This window comes from Acomys minous, assembly GCF_964271855.1.
Source record: "Acomys minous genome assembly, chromosome: 15".
Lineage (NCBI taxonomy): Eukaryota > Metazoa > Chordata > Mammalia > Rodentia > Muridae > Acomys > Acomys minous.
Genome location: NC_140497.1, coordinates 47,833,575 through 47,859,956, shown reverse-complemented (window position 1 = coordinate 47,859,956; position 26,382 = coordinate 47,833,575). Strand labels below are relative to the sequence as shown.

Genomic DNA, 26,382 nt, shown 5'->3' with positions numbered 1-26,382 from the left:
ACTCTGATGCCTAAGTTAGAAAAGGAGTCACTCCGATGCCCTGGCATGTATTTTTTGCATGATTGGAGAAAAGGGACACCGGAGGTTGTGTAATACACCCCTGCCATGGGGCAGGACCACACTCAAACTATCCAAAGAAATCTCTTTATTTTTGAAGGTTCCACAGAGAAGGGATTCTGTGTCCTCTTTATGTAAAGCATCTAGCATTTCAGTGATGTTAGCATTTTCTGAGGAAAGTTAACCTCACTATGCATTCACTCACTTATTTGGCACATTGTCCTTTGAGCCTTAGAAAACAGCTCTCTTTGCATCAGGTCTTCTTTGTAGTATAACAGAAAGCCAAGTTGTCTTCCTATTTGTATAAAGATAATGAGGAAACACATATTTTCAGAAGTTTCCCTCAGTCTGCCCAGTAGACTCACCAACATACCCATTACTGTTACACACTGTTATTGTAGTGTGTGTGTGTGTGTGTGTGTGTGTGTGTGTGTGTGTGTGTGTTGTGCATGTTTCTGGGTATTCATCCTTATGTACATGTGGACACATAAGTGTATATGCACATGTATGTGCATGTGTGGAGGCATCTTCCTCAATAGCTCTCCAATGGAGGGTCTCTAATTTTTCTAAGAGCACACAGGCTAGCCTAGCTATCCAGTGTGCTCTGGGGATTACAGGTAGGCCTCCATACATGCCCAGAATTTACATGGGTGCTGGGGATCCAACTCTTGCCTTCACACTCGTGTGGCAAACAATTTGTCACCTGCCCCCTGGAAATAATAATGAAATAAGCTTTTAAGCTTATTTCATTATAGAAGTAATTGGAACTTCTGAAAAAAAAATACCATATGTCTGTAATCTCAACACTTGGGAGGGGGAAAGAGTTTTAAGTCATCTTTCCCTATATAGCAAGTTCAGGAAGAACCTGGGATCAACATGAAACTATCTCAAAAAAAGAAAAAAGAAAAAAAGAAAAAAGAAAAAAGAAAAAAAACTAGTGCACACACACAATTTTTCAAAGCCCCACTACATATTAAAATGAACAGCCTCAATTAACTTAAAAGCATTGGCATGACAACCATGAAGCAAATTTGGGGTCCAGTAACTGATCCAACTAGGATAAACACAGCATCTCAGAAAAGCAGGGTAAAAGATTGCTACCACCAAGAGTTGCTGAGCAAAGCATGGGCACCAGAGAAGCCACTCAGACTTGGCTTCTGTGAACCAATGCAAAACGCTCATCAGTAGAATTTGGAGAAGCAGTTTGAAAACTGTGCATCTGATAAGTACTTGGTATCCAGAATATGTAAAGACCATCTACAATTCAACAACAAAAGAAAACTCACTTAAAGAATGGGCAAAGGAATTAAGTGTGGAGGTTTCTATGGATAGGGCTTGATATTCTATGAATGAAAATCTAGGCAACTGTGACATGCAACTTTAAACCCAGCACTTGGGAGACAGAGGCAGGTGGATCTTTATGAGTTCAAGGCCAGCCTGGTCTAGATAACAAGTTCCAGGAACAGCCAAGGTTACACAGAGAAACCTTGTCTCCAAAAAAAGAAGTGTCCCATATCGTCATTAAATTAATTGGGGGCTAGATAGGGAGTTATTCAATTGGTGTAAAGATTCAGTTTTGTAAAGTAGAATAGTTATGAAATATATTGATTAATATTAATGCACACAGTTTGAGGTTTGATGCTGAAAATAATTGAGATGACAAATTGTCTTATGTGGTTTTTTTTTTAATGTAATTACATTTTTTTGTTATTTTTGTAAAAGTGGCAGTAGGGTATTATCATTAATTGGAGTAAAATAAAGCGGAATCCATTGTTAATCCATTATAAACTAAGCAAAAATAAAATACACATGATCTTAGTCAGTGTTCGACTACTGCAAAGAGACACCATGACCATGGCAACTCATGTAAAGGAGTGCATTTAATCAGGATTGGCTTACAGTTCAGAGGTTTAGTCCATTGTCAGCATGGTGGGAAGCATGGCAGCGTGCAGACAGGCTTGCTGCTGAAGAAGGAGCTGAGAGGTCTACATCCAGATTGGCAGGCAGCAGGAAGAGAGATGGCATTAGACCCTTCTCTAACGTCTGATACCTTAAAGCCCACCACCATTGACACACTTCAACCAACAAGGCCACACCTACTCCAACAAAGCCACGCCTCCCGATAATGCCACTCTGTGTGAGCCTACGGGGGCCATTTTTATTCAAACCGCAGCACATACTAAAATATTTCAGTGTTAAAGAAAAAAACATGAGTACTCAAGAGATGGCTTGGCATGTAAGGGTACTTGCCCCCAAAGTCTGATAGGCTGGGGAGCTGAGCTCCAGTCCCAGAACCTACATAGTAGACGCTGTCCCTTTAGCCTCCACACTAGAGCCTTGATACCCATGCTCCCCTCCAACACACATAAAGAAATAATCAATTACTGCACAAGAAAATAGAATAAGAAGTACCTCCCTATGATTTTTGAATAGATAAATTCAAGAAGAATATGACAGGATACGATCAGCCAAGTCCGAAGACAAGAGGCAAAACAAACCCCGTAAAACAGAGGGATGATCTCCTTAATGGCATGCAGTTTTGAGAAACCTTAAAGAAAAAGTCAAAGACTCCAGCAGATTATGGGAAGGGTAACATCAGTAGACCATTACAAAGAAAGATGCAAGGGTACATCAGTAGACCATAGATGCAAAGAAAGATCAAGTAGACGCTAAATGTATGAAAAGTTGCTCAGACTCCCTCAGAATCAGCAATGCAAACCAGAACGATCCTGAGATGTCACCTTTCACCTATCGGATTGGCTGGAGCCCGGCAGTCTAGCTGCACACTCTGTTGGGAAGGCTGCAGTGCTCTTGAATACAGCTAGAACATTGCTGGTGGGCGTGTAAATTTGTTCCACCTTCTGAAAGGCAACTTGACTGCATCTCTCAAAATCCAAAATGGAAAATGTAGTGATCCCGCTTGTGGGAACCAGTACCACAGATCTCCTTGCACGGTGGAAAATACCATTCGTGGGGGCCTAAAACATTGCCCAACATTTGGAAACAGCTCAGATGTCTATCACTGGGATCTTTAGTAAATGCATCATACTGCATTTATACAAGGGAACATACAACATTAAACATGAATATGTTCTCTGTGCACTCTGTGTGTGTGTGTGTGTGTGTTTGCATGTGTGTGTGATGCCTCTCCTTCTTTAAGACTTTCCAATAGCTACCTAATACTTTAAGAATAAAAACCAAGGTGCTACAGAGATAGCTTACCACTCAACTATGAGGTCCAGAATTCAGATCCCTAGCATACATGAACGTAAGGCAGGTGGGAGTGAGTGGCTGCCAGCTTGGAACCAAATTGCTCTGGAGTTAGACACAAGAGCCCCAGAGCAAGCTGGCTAGCAACACTAATTAGCTGATGACTGAGCTCTGGGTTCCAGTCAGAGACTCAGTCTTGATATATAAGCTGGAAAACAATCAAGGAAGGCTCCAGACCTCAAACTCTGGCTTCTACACACTCATGCACACATGCGAACATATACGTACACGCAAGCATAACACATGCACATGTCAAAAATTAAAAGAATAAAAGTCAAAAATTCTTAAACTGCCTTTCAATTCCTATACCTTCTGGATGGCCTACTGCCTGTCTGAGTTGGGATGACTTTCTGCCTCAGGTTTTCTGCTCCACCACACAGATCTATCTGCCGTTCTTCACATGCAGTGCACACACTACCACTCAGGCCACTGCACCAGTTGACCTCTACTTCACCAAGCAATCCCAAAGCTCACCTGCACAAGCCTTTGGTCAAATGTCACTAGAGTCTCAGTCAAGAGACTCTAACCGTGCCATCCTAAATCATAATCCCCCACATTTACAGTGTTCTTTTTGATTTTGCTTTTTTTCTTCTCGGTTGTTCCTATTACACTTCAATATAATATATAATTTCCTTACCTATGTGTGTGCAGGCTAGTTTAATGTCAACCTGACACAGGCTCCAGTCATTTAAGAGATGGGAACCGCAAATGAAAAACGCCTCCATACGATCAGGCTGTTGGCAAGCCTGTAGAGCATTTTCTTCATTAGTGACTAATGGTGGAGGGGCCCAGACTGTTGTGGGTGGTGCCATCCCTGGGTTGGTGGTCCTGGGTTCTATATGAAAGTAGGCTGATCAAGGCCTGAGAGCAAGCCAGGAAGCAGCACCCCTCTGTATCAGCTCCTACCTCCAGGTTCCTGCCATGATTGAGTAGTCCTGTCCTGACTTCCCTTGATGATGAACAGTGAGTGACATGGAAGTGTAATCCAAATTAAACCCTTTCCTCCACAAGTTGGTCACAGTGTTTCATCACAGCAGTAGTAACCCTAACTAAGACAATGTTTTTTTTTTCTGTTTTATGGCCCTCCCCTCAGACACAGATGCCATAAAGAGAGAAAAAAAGAGTCCATTTCTCTAATTCCATGTCACCAACATATACTGTGGATACAGAGTACCGGGTGCTGAACAAGTGTTTATTTTCAACTGAATAAAAAAAATCACGCATATAATATGAAACAATCTAAAGTATTGTTATAATTCTGCATACTTTAGTTTCAGAAGATAAAGAAAAAATGGTATGTAGTGGTATTGATGTACTTAAAGAAATCTGGACTTTTACAGGAAAAATGAATGCCATCATTAACCAATGGAAGAGTGTAGGTAAGACTGTAGTGCATTTGTGTTTATTTAAATTATGAGAAATGTAGCTTATTCAAATATTAATTTTTTTAGTCTTTTGAGGCAGGGTCTCTGTGTAGTCCTGGCAGTCCTAGAACTCACTATGTTGAGTAGGTTGGCCTTGAACTCACAGAGCTCTTCCTGCCTCTGCCTTCTGAGTGCTGGGATTAACAGTGTGAGCCACTGTGCCTGACTACTCATTTCTTTTTTGTGTGAAAAGAAGCTGTTTTCATGATTCCCGGACAAAAATTTTTAACAGTGGTTGTGAGGAGAGCTCAGGAATTTGCATTTTCATCAAGGGCACCATCCTTCTGGCTACACACTGAGAAATCGGTGACACTCCCTCCCCTAGCCTGGGAATATGCAGAATGTTGGAGCAGTGGCAAAGCTCCCATTTGGAGCTTAAGTAAATGGCAGATTGCAGAGATAAAGGGCAGAGCAGCCATGAACACTGGGCACCTATTAGCTGTACCCAAAGGGTAGCTCGCTCCTTGGGCACAGAAAATGGGGAGCAGCAGATGCCATCCAATCTTCCTTCTCACCCACACTCTCACAAAGGAGCCCAGAAACGTCCTCATCTTTGACTGAGATTGCTTTTCGGGAGTCTAAGGTGTTTACCTTTTCAGCAAGAGTGGACTTGAGTTGCTGGGGTGTCTCTGCTTAGGGTGACCACATCCTAAGACCCTTTTGTTTCCGCCTCTGCCTTTAATCAACAGAATGCCCTTCCGGGAATCCCAATTCTGGAAGAAAGGCTCTTCTAATCACCCCTCTTGGATATGAGAAAGGAAGTGGTGAAACTCCAGACCCCCATGTTTCCTTTCCTACCTTTTAGAGGAGCTACTGCCACTCAATGACCCCCGGGAAACTCTACAGCTAAAGTATAGAGACAAAAAGTAAAAAGATATACCAGAAGAAACTGCGCTTGCCAGACGCAGACAGTCTTCCCATTGAAAAGCAGCCTTGACCTTATTAACTTGAAGATGAGTCCCAAAGGAAGGGGAAAATTTAATAAGGAAGGGGAAAAATCCACTATTTCATGAGCCATCACTTCCTCGGGCTAATAAATGTGAGCTACACATGGACCACTGCTCTTTCAACATGTTTACTTCCAAACATGCCTCTTGCTATCTGTGCTTGGACCTCTCAGGATGACTCTATTTTTGGAGCACATGTTCCGATAAAGGCTGCTAATTGACTTCAAGAATCTGTCATGCCTTTGACATTTTATGGACTCTGCTTGAATTAATGGCTTCATTGGTCCCTCGTGAGTTTCTTCTTCAAATTTATAAGTCCGATCCTGGATTACTGAGTCTCAGGCAGGCTAATTCTGGAATGGGAAGATGGGAAGCCCAGCAAGTGGTGAGGTCAGCTCTCCCAGTGTGTGAAGCCGAGTCCGCCTGTGAGACATAGCTGGCAGGTAGGAGGGTTTTGTTAAGTGGTTGCTGTAGGTTTTCTATTGTTTCTCGGTCATACCCATCCTTGTAGTGACTGAGTCACTGTGACATGGTGCAGTAGGGAAGGACTACAGGAGAAGCCAGCCGGGGCACGTGTTCACTCTCAGTGAATAGCAGCTTGGCTGCTGAGGGAAAGACTTTAATGGCAGACCTGCTCAACATTGAAAAGAACGAAGATCAGGTTTATTCTCGGCATCCCCTTTCCGAACGTCTCCCTGTGTGACATGCGATTGATTCATTTATAGAGTTGCAAGAGAGATTTCCTTTAGGAGGAGGAACACACACAGGACCGTCAATGACGTCCTCTAATGGAGGGGGATATAAGGGAGGTGAAGGCAGGAGCTGCTGTCGCCTGGTTACCACAGCCCCAGGTGTGCAGAGAGAAGCTACCTTTGTGAAATGAGCAGAGGTGTCCAGGAAAGGATTCAAGCCGAGGCTGACCTGGATGGTGCCTTCTGAACTTGTTTGGGATTCGCTTGTCACTTCCTTGGTAGGTGATTTTGATTCCCCCACCCCAGGCCAAACAAAAGCTTTCAAACTTGTAAGCAGAGCAGGAGAGAGGGGCGTTATTTCTGGACATTAGCAACATTCCTGCCCAGGACACACCCTCGCCCTCTCCCCCTCCCCAGCAGCCCAGATCCTTTTCTACCTCTCTCTCCTGCTCTTCCTCTCGCTCACTCGCGCACCACCAAGCGCACACGCGCCCCTCTGCAGACGCGGTGCACTCGCGCGCGCGGCTGCAGTCCAGCTGCCTGGCTCGGGCGGCAGGACCGGGACCCACGTCCGCAGCGTCTCCATCGCAGGCTGCCAGGAGCCCTGCATCTGGCGGCTCTGCTGCCTGTGCATTCCCCCGCACCCGAGGTCTCAAGCCCTTAAGTTGCACGCGGATAGCAGGCGGGATCCGAAAGCAAGTTTGGTGCCCAGCTGGTAAGTGGCAGCATTCTACCCATACAGAGCCTTGGAGCTGTGCACGGCCCTCCGGATCCCTCTGAACCCCTTAAGGGGCACAGGCAGAGGGTCCTACTCCACCAGACTTCTCCGTTGTTAGGGCTGGGTGGGGGAGGGGAGAAGGGCGTGAGGTTACATCTCTGCCCTCTTTTGTCCACCCCGACTCCGATTTTTTTTTAAATGCTCTTTCTTCCTCTGCACACCCCTGGAGCACTTTCGGCTGGATTTTCGTCTAATTTATCATCTGCTCCATCCCTGGCTGGACGAGAAGGAAACTTTGACAACGCAAGCCCAGCTCGATTCTGACAGCCTGAGCTACTCAGCGGGCTGCATGAGTTCTGGCTGGAAACGCTTTATCTCAGGGAAAGTTTGAGGTTGATATTTTTTTCCCCTCTTGAAAAATCTGGCCTTCCCCCCGCTTCCCCCCCCCCCCGCCCCTTTCTGTCCTTCAATCTCCTGAGGGTTGTTTGTTTTCTTGGGTCTCACTGGACGGCAGTCCTTTGTCTAAGAAAATCTAAAGCTACTTTCTCTTGGAAGCCCATTGGACTGAGTCCCTCTCTCATTAGTTAGCATGCAGTTGGCTGTGGTTCTAGGGAACAAGTGGCAGGCAGAATACAATAGGGAAGAATGCATTCCTGATGACTCCTCTACCATGGAAAGACTGAGAGCAGAAAAGCTGGCCTTCCCCCATCCCCAGGACTTGTCGTGTTTTACAAGGCTTCAATTTGGGGGGGCGGGGGGGTGGGGGGATTCTGGAAATGATCTAGAAGCAAGCAGCATTTCTTTTAGGGAGGGTTTCCCCACAATCTACTTACATCAAAAACCTATATACAGATCTTGGCACGTGACAGACAGGAGGACGGGGATTCAGAAGTCACCTTGCTGTTTCCAGGCTAGTAGTAGGCTAAGGATAAGGAGAAGAGTGCTGGGTTGTGCAGCAAGAGGGCAGAGGGAGGGCCATTTCAGAAAAGGGTTATTCTCCAAAGATAGCTGCTGTTGTTGTTGTTGTTGTTGTTGTTGTTGTTGTTGTTGTTGTTTGGGTTTTGGTTTTGTTTTAATATTCTGATGATTGACAGAATCATCAAGACACTGGAATGTAGCTTAACGTTCTAGAAAGGCACGATGGATTCCTAACCACAGGCTGAAAACAGACTTTCAATAGGCCTTCTTAGTAACAAGTCCAAGCAGAGCTCAGAAAGATACACGTCTATTTCTGTTGCTGATAAACCCATGGGAAAACCTCTGCTGAGCCCAGCCACTTAAAAAAAAAAAAAAAGTTCTAGTTTATAACTGCCCAAATAATGGCAAATGGATTGTATTCAGTAACTCTGGGAGCCTTGCATTTTCTCCCCCACTGGTGTTTTAGAGCTTACAGAAAGATACGACCAGGATGCATTTGGGCTGTCTCCACACCCAGCTGAAATGAACAGTGGTCTCTAGGGTATCTGAGGAAAAAGATTGTTGCCACACACACACACACATGGCCAGAATGTAAAATAATGTCTCAGAAAATATTATGGCTAGTAGACACACATGTCTATAGTTGCTGTACATTTTTTTCTTTGTCCTTTGAGGGGCGAGACATACTTTGAACTTTATGGGCGTTTATACTTGGGGGTTGTTCTTTTGTTTCATGATTTTGCTGCGTCCTCTCCCCCCTTTCACTGCAAATCTCCCTTGACCAGAGTCAGGAGTGATGATTCTATAGGGCTAAAATTAGAAAGTTCTTAGGACATTGAGGCATATCCTTCTTGTCTCCTAGAAGTTCTGCAGAGCCTCCTTTAAAATGCTCACTTTAGCAATTGCTGTAAGATGATAGCTAGGTACCCTAAAATAGCACTTTTATTTGGAACATGTTTTTCCCTCCAGCCTTAATCATACTTTATGTTGAACTTCACTTCCCAGAGGTGCCTACAGGCACACTCGATGCATTTACCATTCCTTGAAAGACTGTATACTTAACTCTTTGAAGGGTTTCTTTTGAACAAAAATTAACACAAAATAAAAATAAACAAACAAAAGATCCAGTGGCACTTGCAAAACACAACGCTGGATGCTCTGATGTGACAGCAGGTGGCAGATGCAAGAGTTCTGCTTGTGTCTGGGACAGCCTTGCTAGGTGTCTCGTAAATTAATCATTAATTGAATAATTGATTTTTCACACCTTGGGCCTTTCTTAACTCTTCAGCTATACACTTAAAGACACTTTGCTACAGAGCTCTGGGTTCCTTAGGATTCCTGCTAACGGTTATCAGATGATTTTTACAGTTGGGTTGAGTCTATTCCTCACATGCTGTCTGAAACACCTGGACATAGCTTCAGGCTCTCCTGGCTTTCCCGTTTCAAGGATAGCCACAGTGGGTGACTTCCCCATTCCTTGGTCAGCTCTGAAGTGGGTGGGGCTGACGGATGCAGTAGGTTTCTGTAAATGTAATTAAACAGACCTCTGCCAGCCTGCCTGTGGTATTTGTGAGTGTTTTCATAAGGAAAACTGTTCTTGGGCTCCATCTGCCCACTGTGGTTGGTGCCGTGCTTGTTGTGCCTCTGTTCTGCAGCCCTTGCAGTTTTGTGTGTGTGTGTGTGTGTGTGTGTGTGTGTGTGTGTGTGTGTTTCTGGAATGATTGAGCTATGATGTCATGTGCTATCACAGTGTGGAACATTCAAGGCTCTTGCTGGGGTTTGTGTGCCTGGGGGGCAGAGGGGTGGAATGGGGTTGGGAGCTCCCTCAGAGCACACTTGGTAGCGACTCCCCGTCTGCTCCAGCACATTCCATTGCCTGGAGACCAAAGCCACCAAATGATTTGCGGTCAGAGTGATTTGAGGCTGGTTGGAGATGATTTAAAAGGAAGGTTATGGGCACATGAAGTGTAGGGTAAGAAAATATATTTTACTACTTTATTGAGACCACATGGCTCCAAATTCAACTTCTTTTTAACATGGAAATTGTTGACTGAACTGGCTCACAGTAGCCCCTCCCCCCACTTTTTTTCTTTTCTCTTCTTTTCTTTCTTTCTTTCTTTCTTTCTTTCTTTCTTTCTTTCTTTTTAATGGCTTATGGCAAAAAGAAGTACTCCCTGCTTATTGTAAAGCTTGACCTTCCCCTTATTTCTGGAAATTGAAAAAAAATTTCATGCTCAAGAAAATAGGAAACTATGGATGTGATGGTTGCACCTTGGGCTCATTGGTGACAAAGAGACCCCACTCTTCTCACTAAATTCAAGAAGAATATCCAATGGTAAGCTTGGAAGAGCATCAGTTTCATAAGGAGCAAGTGCCAGGTTGAACAGGTCACAAGATGTCTTTCTGGAGATAACATGTTACTTGATAAGTGGAAGAAATGATTTGGGTCAACCTCCCGGAGATTCATTATACCCTGTGATTAATAATGGAGCCAAGCGAAACATATAATCTTCCCTAATGCACAAATAATGGTGAATGAGCTCAGAGACCAAAGTCCTCTTCTCATTAGTGGTCTCTGGAAACACATATAGCACTTGGACCCATGCTTCGTTTGTGAGACCAATCTAGCACCACCTTCTAAGCAGATTACCACAGATTGGCACAGTCAACCACCTATCACCATCGAACAAGCTCCCAAATCTCTGTCCAGCGTGAACCTAAAATATCTATTATTACTTCATTTTGTGGCTTACACCAATCTTATTTCAATCCAAAGTATGTACCCTAACCTGGTCGTCCACAGCAGGCTACTCAAAAGCCTTTGTTCCAGCTTGACATTATGAGTCTGGTTAAAGAAGCTAAGCTACATGGAAAACTCCCTGGTGAACATTACCCGTCTGCTGGCAGCTATCAGGTTAGCATCCGAGAGCCATCACTATAATATAGTGGAAAGCTACTTGAGATATCCCTAACAAACCATCAGGGCTGCTACTCTACAGTCCCTCTAAGCCAAACTGGATTCCCACAGTTGGAGTCTATGTGCATCCAAGAGTTTAAAAGAAAGCATGTGGCGGTCAGATTATCCTGGTGGCTTATGGGAAAATCTTATAACCACAGAATTGGGAGGGGGGAAAAGTTGAGGAGATGGTACTGGACGATGGAAATCAAATGACACTGGAATTGAAGATGTTGGTTTTGTTTGCCCCCATGCAACCTTGGATAAATTACATTTAAAAGTTCAACGTATGGGTCAGGCTTAAACTATGTTTATCATTTTTTTTCCTGTTCTTCATAGATATAGTGTCCTTAGGCTGACACTAGACAGAAAACAGAGTAGGTAGTGTCATCTCCATTGTACAGTTATGAAAACTGGAGTTATAGGGGTTATTAATGTTTTCAGGGTCACACAGCAAGTCAGTGTTGGAATTTGGTCCCAAACTCAGGACTTTGTAAACTTCAAATCCCATATTCTTTCCACTGTAGCAGGCAGCCCCCACAACTCTTAACCTCTATGGACCTCACTCTCCTCATGTGCAAAAATGAGACATTTGGCTCAGAATTCCGAAAGACCCTTCCAAGTTACGATTCTGTGTCTGATGAATCACTGGCTGGAAAAGATTTTAGGAAATCACTTAGTCATATTCCTCACTTCCAGCAGAACTCTATCAAACTCTTTTGAAAGGAAAATAAAGCTCAGAGCTTTCTTACAACCCAGTGTAGAAAGGAGCCTGGCCCAGGAGAGTGAGTGTCTGAGCACATGCTGCAGTGTGAAATGAGAAAGGGGAGTGGCATGCCAGTGCTCAGTGGGAACTCCGGGTTCTCAGTCTTTGAAGTTTGGATTTTTGCCTTAATGGGAGTGAATGCTGAGGAGCCATGAGTGTGGCTCAGTTGGGAGCATGCTCAGCTCAAACATGTTTAGAGCCCTAGGTTCAATAGCTAGAACTGCATCAACCAAGTATGGTGTGCACATCTATAATCATAGCACTTAGAAGCTGGAGAAAGAAAGATCAGCTATTCAAGGTGATCTTTACCTATATAGAGAATCCGAGGCCAGCTTGGGGTATATGAGAGCCTGTCTTTAAAATGATGATGATGATGATGATGATGATGATGATGATAATAATAATAATAATAATAATAATAAACACTGTGTCAAGATCTAAAGTAAGAGAATCACTAGCACACCTTACTACGTAGGAAGGCATTGTTCAGAGATAAGAAGAGTTAGGATCCTTATAGTTACTGGAGGCTCCTGAAGGAGGAGATGACTGAAAAAGCAAAGGGAATATTTCTGTTTAAAGAGACAAACAGAGACAATACTTTATTGGGTTCATGTATCTCTACCTCCCTTCCAACCCTTTTTCCATTCTAATCCATCTCAGTGCCCCCCAACACTAAGTAGGGGAGGAAGAAGGGGGCGTAGACCTCTATCAGCTCCTTCCTGCTGATTAGGGACATAGAGTCCCTTGAGACAAGCCCAACTTCGTTGTCAGAATCTCAAGCAGTTCAGTAAATCGGCAATCCAGCAATAGCAAATGCAGCAGAAGGACGAACCAGCAGCAGCAGCGAAGGCAGCAGCAGGGGAGCAGCAGCCAGCACAGGCTCTCTCAGGGCTCCCCGATTTATGCCCTCTGCACAGTTCCCAAAATTAAACTCTCTGTAGCTGGCACAAATCACAGCCGTACCAGAGCACAAGATATGTTATAGTCAGCTGATGTGGGCAATCTAATGCAGCCCCATATCCCACACCTGTATTAAAACAAAAGCACAGTCACATAATGTAACTGAGTTTTTAAAGAATCCAAAATTCTCCCTATAAAGCCCTCTTTATCTGGTGGGAGTGGCAAGCAGGAGGCTTTATTCCACTTGTTCTTCGTTGATTTGTACTGGTGGAGTTGGCACAGTGAGACTGAGAAGGGACTCCACTTTAATATGTCACCTCTGAGCACAGGACTTGAAAGCCCTGAAATTTTTTTCTTGTCTCCCAGCACTGTTCTCAGTAGTCAAAAGCACCCGCTAGAGTCCACCAACCATTTTCGAAAATGACCAGCAACCAGACGTAATCTCACCTTGCACAGCTATCTTGGTTATAATCTTTATGGCATTAATCACTTGTCCATGTTCTTCCTGTTTCATTTTAAGATAATAGCTGTTATAATCAAGATAATGACTATGGGGCCAGATATGAGTAACTTTTATAACTCTATGGCTTTATGTATTCTAAGCCTTGGATGCTCACCTGTGAAATGGGCTAACTGTCTATGTTAATGTTTGATATTCCTTAGAATTAACCCTGGCACACAGGTCAACGTGCTATGTAAAGACTAGTTTACATTATCAGGAGTAGTCCAGGTTCAAGCCCTTCTTTAAGCTGTGAAAACACTGATAATCTCTTCTCATTTTTCCTCAATTCCATTCCCAACTCAAGACCAATTTTCTTCATGCTTACTATGGGTCAGGTGCATGAGTTGTTTTAATCTTCAAAAATATTGTTATGTGGTAGATATCTCCATTTTAGCATCTTACAACTGTACTAATAAGGATTATCAACTTTCCCAACATCATCAGGCTAGTTGCAGAGGAAAAATGTTGTCTAACTTCAAGTTTATTTGCTTTCAGACTCTGAAAAAGTGAACTCCTTCCCCTACAAGAACAGGGCCTCTGGCACTCTTGGTTTTAGGTGACAGTCCCTGGAGTGAACTCCCTACCTATTTGGAGTCTGAACCATATCCTAAGGATCTGTTTAGTCCCTTAACTGAGGTTTCATCCAGTCAGTCTCAGTCTTGTTTGGTTGCTATAACAAAATATCACAGGCTGGATGTCAACAGAAATGTATCACTCACAGCTTGAGGTTGAGAACTCCATGACAAAGATCCAGGAAGATATGATGTTGAGTGAGAACCTGTTTTCCTGCTCAGAGGTTGGTGTTTCCTGTTGTGTTTGCACATTCAGGAAGGACGAAAGAGGTCCCTTGGCCTTCTTTCCTAAGGGCACTAATCTGAAAAGCTCCTCTCTCACAGTAATATCATCTTGGGGGTAAGACTTCAAGATATGAGTTCTGCAGCCACACCAGCATTCACACCCAACAATCAAGGTATCCTGGGATGACCCCACCTTCTCTCCATTCCCTGTCCTTATTCCTAGGTGGCTTCTTGGTATCTCTCATGTTTCATTTATGTTCCCTACATCCCTATCTCTGGACTAGCCTGCATGCTCTCTTTTGCCTCTCTGCCAAAGCCAGGTATTCCTCCATAAGACCATGTAACTCTCCCCAGTTTTGCCACCTCATGACATCAGCCCATCAAACAGGTATCCTTCCATGGCATATTGGACTCAACGCCCAGATCTCCCAGCACATTTTTTTTTTTTTTTTGGCCAATGACCAGAAACCTTCAGCATGTTAACCACAACTACTCACATACCACATATCACAGAATTATGGAATTCATCTGGTCAGTTCTATTTACTTCACACATGAGAAAAACTGAACTGTAGGAAAGCTGACTCCCTTACTCCAAACCACAGCTCTGTCACAGACCTGGGGCGGATTTCAAATCCAGCTGCTCTTGCTTTTCAGATAACCCCTATCTATTTTTCTTGATCTTCGCATTCCAGTCTGATGTTGACCCTGTTAGAGTTTGCATCTAGAATGCCCACCACAAACTTGAATTTTGAGGGCTTGGTTCCCAGAATGTGGCACTATTTTGAAGACTCTAATAACTTTTAGGATGTGAGGCATACCTGGCAGAAGTAGGTCCCTAGAAGTGTTCTTTTGAAGGTCCTATCTAGTCCTGGTCACATCTCCACCCCCTTTCCAATCTGGTCCACCATCATGTGAGCAGTTAATTCTGTTCCTACTTCCACAGGAGGAGCAGTTCTGTTCTGCCTGCCCCTCTATGCTGGACTGACACCACAAATCAAAAATACATCTTTCTTAGTGGTTGTTTCCATCAGGTATTTTTGTTACAACACTACAAAAGTAATGAATGCAGGATATTGGACCAGCATTTGGAAAGGTGTCTTTCTCTCTTCACAGGAGCAAATTCAGAGGACAGTTTTGACAAGAAAGCCTTTTGCTTAGTTTCATGTGTCACCGTTCTGCTAGGCTTAAGCGTGTTTTCTTTTTTCCTCAAGAACATCTGGTGATTGTGAACTTTAGCTCCTGGAAAAGAAGAGTGAAGTCCTCGTAGGTTTTCTCTCTTTAGGTTAAATGGCCCCAGCTCCTTCCGCTTGCCCACAGCGGTTCTTCTCCAGGACGTTCATCATCTTTATTTCTATCTGTTGAACTAAGTCCAAGGACTCTGTGCTTCTCAAACTGCGAAGTCCAGCACTGGAAAAAGAAGGCCCATAAAGGTATCATAAAGTAAAAATGACCTCACAGCTCCTCCAAACACTGCTTCAGTCGGTGCAGCCAATACTCACATTCACGTTTGAAGTCCTGGCCGGACCTGGAGGGCTCATTTCCAGCTTATTATCTTCATTTGGCGAGCCACTGCTTATGTGTTTGTGATAATGATCATTTCCTCCCGGATCATCCAGGCCTTTTTCCTACTGAGCTGTTTTTTCCTTTCCCTCTCACCATTTCTCTAATTCACCAACTCACTGGGGATGCTAATCACCACTCCTCTGTTTCTTCATTCTTAACGCCAGCTACTGTCCCACAATGTATATCCACTTACCTGCAACGAAAGCAGACTTCAAATACTTCCAGCCCCTCACAGCTCATATCTCTCTTTGATCCTGAGCTTGAAAAGCTAGTTGGTCCATCTCCCATCACCAAGTACTCCAGCTGATTGTCACGTAAGGTTAGAGACCCTGAACAGAATAATAGATTGTCAAATAGCCATGTAGTAATGCGTGATTAGAGGCTACAACATGGGTAAGCTTATAATCACTAACCGTATCAGGTCTGCTTGGAAGTGTACAAGATTCCACTTTGGCCCAGAAACATAATTACAAACATTTGGATCTTACAAATGACATTTGCCTTCATTAGCTTCAACAACTCTTGGACAGAAATTCATTGTCCACAGGTTTGAGGTGAAGAATTCAAGGCTCAGTGAAGTGAGTGATTCACAAAACTAAACAGGGACAGAACTCAAAGGTGTTGTCACCAGATGCCTCACATCCTACTGTATTTCAGTTGTTTAAAAATAGAGATGAGATATAATAGATACTGATTTTCTTTTTTTTCTCCTTTATTAATTTATTCTTGTTACATCTCAATGGTTATCCCATCCCTTGTATCCTCCCATTCTTCCCTCCCTCCCATTTTCCCCTTATTCCCCTCCCTTATGACTTTTTGTGAGGGGGATTACCTCCCCCTGTATATGTTCATAGGGTATCAAGTGTGGAGAGTGGGATATTACTTTCTCACATACTCTGGTGCCTCACCTTTGACCATGTCCCCTGGAGGGGGAGACCTGGTGCACTCAGAGGAAGGACAGCAGGTTACCAAGAAGAGACTTGATACCCTGATTTTCATTCAGAAATTTAGACCTGACAAGATAGGAAATATGCTTTCTTCAAGTTTGACAAATACAAAGAGCCAAATCACTATGAATGTAATATTTATATAACTCCTAATTGTCTCATGGTTCCTCTTGCTGTTTGTAGTTTATTTTATTCATGTGTAATAATTAAATATATATGTTAAAAAAAAGAAACATAATTTAAAAAGAGTAAAAAATAAAATTTTTTTAAAATTTTTTAAAAAGAAAAAAATTTTAGAATTTAAAAAGCAATCTCTCACCTCCAAAAACAACCCCAATATCTAACAAGTGGGATGCTGGCCTCAAGGTTGCTATGTAGCTAACAATGTCCTTGAACTTCTAATTAATCCTCCTGCCTCCACTTACAGCATGGTAGATACATTATGGGAATGTATTACCATGATAGGATTGTGTAGCATTGGAGATCAAACCCAGTGTTTCATACATGTTAGGCAAGCACTGTACCAAGTAAGCTTATGTAACCTGAAGCCATATGCCAGCCTGGGTCTATATTTTACCTAGCTATTTCGAAGATCTAGAAGAAGAGCCAGTAGGTATACTTGAGAACTCCTTTTCTCCACCAGACCCATTAAATACAATAGATTTGACTTTGTATATGACAGCTCGGCAGAAAAACAATTCCATAATCCAGAGTTATGAAGGTTTGCCCGGCTGCCCTGCGTTCGCAGCTGTGGCTTTCAGAGCCAGCCACCAGTCCTCAGAGCCAGCCACCAGTCCTCTTCTGGGTCAAATCTGCTTTGTGCCCCCTTTTGATTTTTCTATTTGGGAGGGAGGTGGGGTTCATAGGTTCATTATGTATGTTTTGGGGCACAGATGAGAGTTCATGTATGTGGACATGCATATGGAAACTACAGATAAATGTTAGAATCTTTTTCAATTGTTCTTTTACTTTATTCCTTGGGTTAGAGTCTCTCAGATATGGTTACTCTTGCCACACAGCTTGCTCTGGGGTCCTTCTCTCTCTCTCTCTCTCTCTCTCTCTCTCTCTCTCTCTCTCTCTCTCTCTCTCTCTCTCTCTCTCTCTCCTTTCCTATGTTGCAGTTACAGATGATTTCCCAAGGTGCCCAGCATTTGTGTAGATTCCAGACATCTGGACTCTGGTCAACATGCTTGCATGGCAAGTGTTTAATCCCTGGCCCTTGTGTTTTACCAACATGTTTTACTACCTCCGTTTGAGTCCTCTGCGTTGGTTTCCCATCTGGGTTGTAAATAAAGGACACTTTGTTCTCTCCTTTGCAGCTTCAGATCAGAAAACATTTTCAACAATGCCTTAGAGTAGACCTGATCCTGAGTGATGAGACAGCCTGGTGGCCTTCATAAGTCTTACACTTGTACCCCTTTACTTGCGCGTGCCGTATCCCAGTCAGGCTTCCACTGATGTAAATAGATACTGTCCAAGTGATGGTCAGCCACTGCTTAAATGAACTCTCCTAGTCAGGGTTACTAGCTCTGTAATGAAACACGGTGACCAAAGCAAGTTAAGAGGGAATGAGTTTATTCAACTTATGCTTCTACAGCACTGTTCACTATCAAGGAAGTCATGACAGGAACTCAGACACAGCAGGAACCTGGAGGCAGGAGCTGACGCAGAGGCCATGGAGGGGTGCTGCTTACTGGCTTGCTCTTTACAGCTTTGCTCAGCCTGCTTTCTTATAAAACCCAGGACCACTAGCCCAGGGATGACACCACCCACAATTTTCTGGGCTGTCCCTTGTCAATCACTAATTAAGAAAATGCCCTACATGCTTTCATACAGCCCAACTGCATGGAGGCATCTTCTCAATTGATGCTCCCTCCTCTCAGATGACTCTAGCCTGTGTCTCATTGACATAAAACTAGCCAGCACAACCACTTTTTCATCACTTACAAAGTGCGCCAAAGAAAATTTCATAATCTGTTCCCTCAAAGGTGCAGCTGTACCCCTCAGATAAGCTCAAACCCCATTGCTCTGTACAATCTGGGTGCTTTCATAGATGAATAGAAGGCTAGTGTCTGGACAGTGCTTCGAGCATTACATGGGTACCCACAATATTCCAGGCACTGTGCTGACTTCTTCCCATGAGCTGTGTGTGCCTTGTTACCTCCTTGCTGGTAAGGTGCATATTTAAGGTGGTCTTCTATGATGCTCTTTAAGGCACCTAGAAATGGGTGCCCAGTGAATTATAAATACTAATGGAGACCCACTATCTACCAGAGAAAGTTGGGTCTTACGTGCACCACAAGCAAGAGGTATCAGGCCAAAATCATTTATCAGTGCTTCACCAAAGAGGAGTATATGTCTGGAAGAGAAGAAATGATCTGACATCAAAGCAGACTAGCAGAGTGGCTGAAATCTTACATGCAACCTGGGCAGTGGTGGTGCGTGCCTTTAATCCCAGCACTCTAGAAGCAGAGGCAGGCAGATCTCTTTGAGTTCAAGGCCAGGCTGGTCTACAAAGTGAATTCAGAACAGCCAGGGCTACACAGAGAAACCCTATCTTGAGAAAAAAAAGAAAGGAAGAAAGAAAGATAGAAAGAAAGAAAGTTAGTTTACATGGAAACACATTTGGACTCCATTTCTGTTGACAGGCTCCACCATTTCCCTTTTTGCATTCCTTTTCTCATGTGTGGGGTATCTTTTTACAACAATCTTGACTCTTCCTGTTCTTTGTCAGAAACATCCAGATTGTGGTAGTTGGACAGGAAACAAAAATAAATTTTGACAGCAAATAACACTGCCAAGTGTTACCCTCTCACCTTGGTCTCTACTATCTTGTGACACTCGGAAGAGAAATTTCCAAGGGCAAGTGTCCTGAGAGGCTGTCAGACATGTGCCTAGTCCCTTTAGCAGATATGAGAGCTTTTGGAGAAGATAAAATGCTTGGGACTGGAGAGAAAAAGGTGTTTTGAGTCTTCGTGAAGACTAGGCTTAGAATAATGTCAATACGCAAAACCTTAAGGGTGTGTGTGTGTGTGTGTGTGTGTGTTGTTTTGCCTTTTTGTTGTTGCTATTGTGGTGTTAAGGAAACTGTTACCTGTTACCGTTGTTTTATAACTTGGAAGGCTGTAGAATAATACTAATGTTAAATGACTTATGAGAGTATCTCAGAGCATTGAGGGGAATTCTACACCCTATCCATGATTAGGTAAGGTCAACTAAAAGAAACAAAGAGGCTGGTTTGCTAACCACAGTGGGAGAATTGCACCCGGGTGGAATTCTTATCCAGATTGCATTGTCTGAGTTGAGGATAACACACAGGAAGCAATACAGACTTTTTCTTTCTTTTGGTTTTGCTATTAAGCTACAGGGAACTTGCCATCCCGGAACTGGCTTTGCTGTGTTAACAAGTATTGTAACCAGCTCACCATGAAGGCTTGCTAGAAGCTCTTGCTGCCATTAAGCATAATGTAAAGAGTGTAATACACCCTGGGTTGCTTCCCTTGTTGCTACCAGAGCACATAAGCACCAAGCTGTGCATCAAGGCATCCAACAAGCCCTGAAATGCACTCTGAAATGTCATCTACTGGAAAAGCAAAAGTCCACTGAACTAACGAACCCTGTTGGGAGAACAGCCTCCTCAAAACTATCTGAAATATCAGAGCGCAACCACCATTGAGTTCCTGTGTGCAGCTCTCAGGAGTCCAGCAAAACTTCAGAAATAGAGAACAGATTGCCAGTTCAGTTTCTTCTTAAAAGTTTCCCTTCTCTAATGTTGCTTAGCCTGTACTGTGCTATGGTGGGGAGGCTTCCTCACGCTTAATTCCTTCTTTGTTCTAATAATCCTACAACAGAAGTAGTCATTACCCCTCTTTTCCTGATTAAGAAACTGGATCTAAGGGAGAAGGAACAACTGACTTTCCCAAGCTCATATGGGAGGAGATGACAGAGCTAGGGTCTCAACCTAGGTGTGCCTGATGCCAGAGTCTGCTTCCTGGATGTCATTTTTTCAAAACCATTTGGTATCTCAGGAGCGGAGAATAACTGCTTGGTAATTCCAAAGGCTTCAAATGTCAGACAGGCACTCTTTAGATAGTAGTGACTTCTCGAGCATTTGTGGAGAGCTGCCTTTGTCCCAAGCATTTAGATGGGCTATGGACTTGAATCATGCAGCAACCGAATAAGGTAGAAGCCACCCTCCCTGGCTTACTCCTGGTAACCTAGTCCTATAGTGTGCTTGCCATTGTCTCACCATTGCCTCCGTGGCCCAAAAGCTGGACTTGGTTTCTGTTTGACTATGGTAAGTGAACAGGGCCAAAAAGACCATGTGGTCATTTCATTGTAAGAAAAAGGACTCAGTGATGAAACCCCAGAAGTGTGGGCTCCATTGTTTTTTGATAACTCAACTTACTGCCTCTATACTTGTTTCTTTTCTTTTCTTTCTTTGTATCTACATTGTTCCTTTCAGTAAAGTGGAGTGTCATCTGCTTCACATATGCCTGGGAAGTAGATTTCCTTTCTACTTTTGCATCCTCCACTAAATATCAGTATTAAAATTGCTCAGCATCTCTGACCCTCAGAATCCCAATCTGGAAAATGAGGCAATAGTCAGTCTACTTCTAAGTGTTATCACAAAGATTAAATAGAAGAGCACCTATGGTAAGAAGCATAGCTCTTACCCCGAATTGCTAGCTTCATTAAGTGTGTTCCTCTCAACTCTCACCTTACCTCAGTCCCTTGTACTTAATGCACAGAAATTATTACAGATCTGTGAGTCAAGTCAAGACATCCCAAATACCACCTGTAGGGAAGCACAACTGAGTTATGGGCAAGAAAGAATTCAGTCGCACTTGGTAAACATTAGATGCTTTCGCTAGCATTACTGTTGTCGTTGTGGTATTGTCTGCGCTCTTAGTGGCTTCTTGCATGCTCTCTGAAATAATTGGATATGGTTAGCTGTGCAGACAGAGAGCCTGTGGGAGGCTGACCCCATTAGCACCACTCTGTAACCAGCCCGGGCAAGGGGCGGTAATGAGGCCTCTTGAAATAACATATGGAAAAGTCTTTTTACTTAGCTCCTGGGAGAGGGAACCGGCACTAAGTAAATACATAGAATTATTAAAAACTAGGAGACGACCTCACAGGGATGCTGAGCCTTGTATGCTATTTGCTGTTTTAAGAAGAAACGGGCAAGAATCCAACTTTATCACCAGGTGACAAAGTGGTCTACTGGCTGCTGTTCAAGGGACGGCAACATGTTGCCTCACCTCACCAGATGTAGGCCAGGCCCTCCAGTCTCCACATGTGTTGCAGGTCAACTCAGCTGCCCAAAAAGAAGGGCCCAAGTCACTGACTAGTTGCTACGCCTCATGCCTACCCCTTTCATCTCACACCCCCCCCCCCCCGCCAAGATTCTTCTTTGAGTAGCACTGCCAGGGGCAGGATTAAGCATTCTCAGCCAGAACCCACCAAGTAGAATGGCAGTAGTGAATTCTCTTGGGTGCCAGAGTATATGACCTAAAGGCCAGCAGCAATCACAGCAGGACTCCAGCGTTAGACTGGGACAAGCCCCAGGCTTCATTGCCAAGCCTTGACAAATATGCAGAGTACACTGAGCTCTGTAATTTTGGAGCTAGAAGCTCCAATAGAAGCTTCCTATTTACAGCTTGACCACCCACCCCCGAAGCATTCCTCTCTCCAGAACCAGTCCACACACTATGGTGAAGTATCCTAAAGTAGTCTCCAGGTATCCCTTGCAAAGCGGCGGGCAGGGCCACAGCCAAGAATGAATCAAGATGTGGCTCGCTGCCAGCACATGCTTGTGGCCTCCGGCTTCCCCCCTCGATATCAGTGGCATCAAGTTACATCGCATGGCTCCAAGCGACAATTATAGGAGCAGCCTTTTTCTTATGGCCTTGAAATAAATGGCATCTTAACCAAGAAGTCTTGTGGTAGGAAGTGTTAGGAGATAAACATGAAAGGCCTCCAAGTCTTATCAGTCAAGAATTAGCACCTCACGACACAGGACCTTTATGCTTCTCTGGTAAGAATGCAAATTTTAAAATACTGACCGCTTCTCCAAATCCTGGTGTCACTGTTTCCAGTCCTCTAAACTACCAAAAACTTTAAGACAAGTATTATAATAGTATACAAAACCAATGCTCACATGTAAGCATCATAAAACTACAGACTGTTTGGGGTTTTGTTTCCTTTTGTTGTTTTGGTTTTTTGTTTGTTTGTTTGTTTGTTTGTTGTTGTTGTTGTTTTTGCAACAAACTTAGCCAAAGCGGTTTGGGAAAGAAAAAACAAAATGGAAAAGCCCACCAATTCAAAGATAGAATTTTCTCTCTTCCTTTTTCTAACAGTTTCAAAGGTACCGTGTTAGTTATTAAAGATACATAAATATTAGAATTAAAATATTTTCTCTTGAATTTTTACAAGGATCTGGTTAGTTTAATTCCTTATAAACATCCATCTAACTATATTTAATTACAATACAAAGTGCATGAGAGACATTGGAGGGGGATGTAACTCAGATGATAGAGGGCTGGCCCGGCAGGCAAACTCGAGGTGGTGGTGGTGCACACTGTAATCTCAGCACTCAAGAGGTTCAGGAAGAAGGGTTGGATAACATTTAACTAGTGAATGTGAAGCTAGCCTGGACTACATAAGCCCCTATCTCAAAAAAAGAAAAGAAAAACGAAAAGAAAGAAAGAAAGAAAAGAAAATAGGAACTTGCATGCATTTATTTGTCTTTTTAAAAAATCATAATAGCCTCTCCCTATTTATCATTGGTATTAGCCTATGCTGTAGGACTGGGCCATATCATTCTGTGCCTTCTCCTATCAGCCCACCAAAGCAGCTCTCCGAGGTCACTGGAACAACCCTATAAGGTCTTTCTGTCATCCGTTCCTGCTCACCAGAGTTCACACAGAAGAGGATCCTGAGCAGTCCCCAGTAGCTGCTAGGGAGCCATCTGCTCATCACGACATAGCAAGTGTCCCGTGTTCCTTAGAAACAGCTGCCTTACCACTTAGAGCAAAAAAAAAAAAAATAGAAACCTATGAGGTAAGTGAGAGAAGAAAATGAAAGACTGGACCACTCTACTGTCGTACATCAGCATGAGGGAGCGCCCCAAGGAAAGGGAGCATAGATACCATTTGCATGGAAGGAAGAGACTGGCCAGTTATTGATCAGTCTAAGGAGTGGAGAAATCTTTCTGCAAATAGGCAATGCTGTTGCTTGCTGCTGGCTGGTCTCCTGGTATATAGTTTAGGACCGAGCATTTGCATTCAGAATATCCTCATGCATATTCATGAGTATCCTGTCATATGCTGATGCTGATATCTTTATTTTTATAGAGATTTAGTGAAACGAATGACTGCCACAGTGCTCAAATGAGCTCACGGTATTTCACAACTCCCTAACCCTGACGCATCTCAAGGTTGTGTGAGAGAGGGAGTGGCTTACTGGTATCCTTGGATACTTCTCCCCTGCATCCATGCCACCGGAGTATGAGCTGCTTGTGAGCACACACCTTGTGCTCCTCTCTAACAGCTTCACATAACTAGCTTCTCTCCTGTCAATCAAGGAGGTCCAGCCCCATGCTGCTAGCAGATGGAGGCGAGAGTCCTCTGTGAGAATCAGTTCAGGGCTAAAGGGCATCCTGCTCCTGGGACCTAGTCAAGCACTTTTCCCACAGCTGTGGCTTAGCTGTTGAGGACAGGAAAGAATGCTGCCCAAATGTGTCACATTCTACATGGCCTTGTTTATGACATAGTGTGGTATTTTGCACCTACTCTGCAGCAGGATGTGATTTTTTTTTTCATCTCTTTGCATCAGTAAATCTAGCTAAGTGTGTGGAGGGTCAGTGTGCCACCCTGTTGTCTTCAGTCGGATCCAGTATAATTCTTTCTTACTGTGACCTTGTCATCAGAAAGCATGCGGTGTCTTTCATCGCAATGTGGAGCATCACGGGCAGAGCAAAATATTACAAATCTATGAGTCTACCATTCCATCGAGGTGCTATCAAACGGAAATAATGTAGACAACTAATGTTTTCATACCTCCAAAGCCGGAGACCCACCTTCTTATGTTCTCCATGCCCCCTTCCTTTAGCAAGTGTAAAAATGGTAGCAGCTAACTAGCATGACTACGTAAAAATGCATCAAGCTCACATCAGACCATATGCATGCATCATCCTCTTGAGTCCTTATTAACACAGCATGGAAGTGCAGTAGGATTGCAGAGAATCGTTGGGTAAAGCACCTGCCATGCAAGCCTGAGGGTCTGAGTCTGATTTCCCAGAACTCACACAAGTCTGGGTGCAGGAGTGCACAAATCCTAGCACTTGTATATCAACATGGGGGCATGCACGCACAAACTCACGAGAAAGACACATGCACACATACAAACATACCAAAAGACAACTATTAAAAAGATATCACAAGAACATCATTAGTCAAAAAAAGTGTTTCTTGGGCAGTGAGAAGGCTCAGCCAGTTAAGGCACTTGCTAACAGGCCTGGTGAAGTGATCTCGGTCCCTGGAACCCACGTGATACAAAGAACAGACTCTACCTGACCTTTGACACCCCCCTCAACACACACACAAAGTCCTGTCGGGTGTGTGTGTGTGTGTGTGTGTGTGTGTGTGTGTGTGTGTGTGTATGGAGTTAAAATTGTTGTTTATCCTTTGTGCCTTTGTCCTGTGAGTGTATCAAAACCTTACTTCCTAGAAAAGAAACTGGTAGATGAAATGGGCATACACTCTTAGAGTTGCTGTATTCTTTTATGAAGAACATACACTAGCCCTAAATCCACATTAGCCAACAGTAATTTTCAACCCAGGACTCTGAGCACATGTTTGAAATATGGGGTGTTTTTTTTCCTCGTGTAGGTTCACACAGCTCCCAAGCGGAAACCTATGTCCACCCCTGGCCACCACCTACACTAGGAACAGATGTGTTACAATATTACAAAGTTCAGTAATCTATCTTTATTGCCTTCTTTATGGAGGGGAGCACTGAATGTTCTCTCACTTTGTGCTTTGCCTTTTAAAAATTATTACATGCATGTATTTGTTAGGAGTGGATTAGTGTATACATGCCATAGTGCAGGTGTGGAGGTCAGACTCAATCGGGTCTCTCCTTTTATTCTCTGGGTCCCAGGGATCAAACACAGGTACTCAGACTTGGCAGTGGGTACCTCCTGGCCATCTCGCCATCTCTCCGCTGTTTCCATGCCTTTTCCACATACAGCCTGTGTGTGCTGATGATACTAATGTACTTACAAATGGCCCTCTAATCACTAAATATATGACCTAAAGTTTGGAAAACCGGATCCCACTCACGGGGGTGGGGAAGGCCTTCGGAGGATCGTGATTTAGCTTAGCTAATTGCAATTGGGAGATTGATGCAAAAGGCAAAGGGTTAAGAATGAAGTCAATAGGCTGATTCTGTAAATGGGGGTTATATGAATCGCTGAAAAGCTATTGTGCAGGGATCAATAAACCCCTTTCAAGAGCTGTGTTAGAAGGCGCGTCCACCTTCCATCATCTCCTCCACACACCAGCTACAATTACATGATTAGGCTCCAGCGTGCTAGGCAGACTCATTTCTTCAGCTTTTTAACATTGCAGTAAATGACCTGGCAGCAGATTTAACGTTTTCTTTGTCATGTTCAACGCTAACTCTTTAGTCATTGGCCAGAACAATTTCTAATCCCACCAGAATTTTAGAGGTATTAAGGGCTTTGGCTCTGATTCACTCAGAAACATAATGATGTTTCCCCGGGGAAGAAGTGGAGGAGGTAAGGAGGCGCTGCCACTCTCCTCCTCAGTGGCTTGTGTCTGGGTTAGAGCAGTGGGAGGTCAAGTGGGGTGTGACGGTTCACACTGTCATCTCAGCCCTAGAAAGGTGCAAGCAGA

The 26,382-nt window shown here is 43.7% G+C and overlaps 1 protein-coding gene across 4 annotated transcripts in view; it reads left to right on the top strand.

Moving 5' to 3' along the window:
- The window catches only part of PALLD (palladin, cytoskeletal associated protein), a 400,257-nt gene that overhangs the window by 143,843 nt on the left and 230,032 nt on the right, over positions 1 to 26,382 (top strand). Inside the window, exon 1 of one of the 4 annotated variants that reach the window (XM_084759531.1) lies at positions 5,994 to 6,141. The exons of 1 other annotated variant lie outside the window; for it this stretch is intronic. The gene's annotated coding sequence lies outside the window, so the exon portion shown is untranslated. Of the gene's footprint in view, positions 1 to 5,993; positions 6,142 to 6,186; positions 6,669 to 6,833; positions 7,106 to 26,382 lie in introns of those variants that run through there. 2 more of the 4 variants (XM_084759534.1, XM_084759533.1) reach the window with 2 other exon arrangements.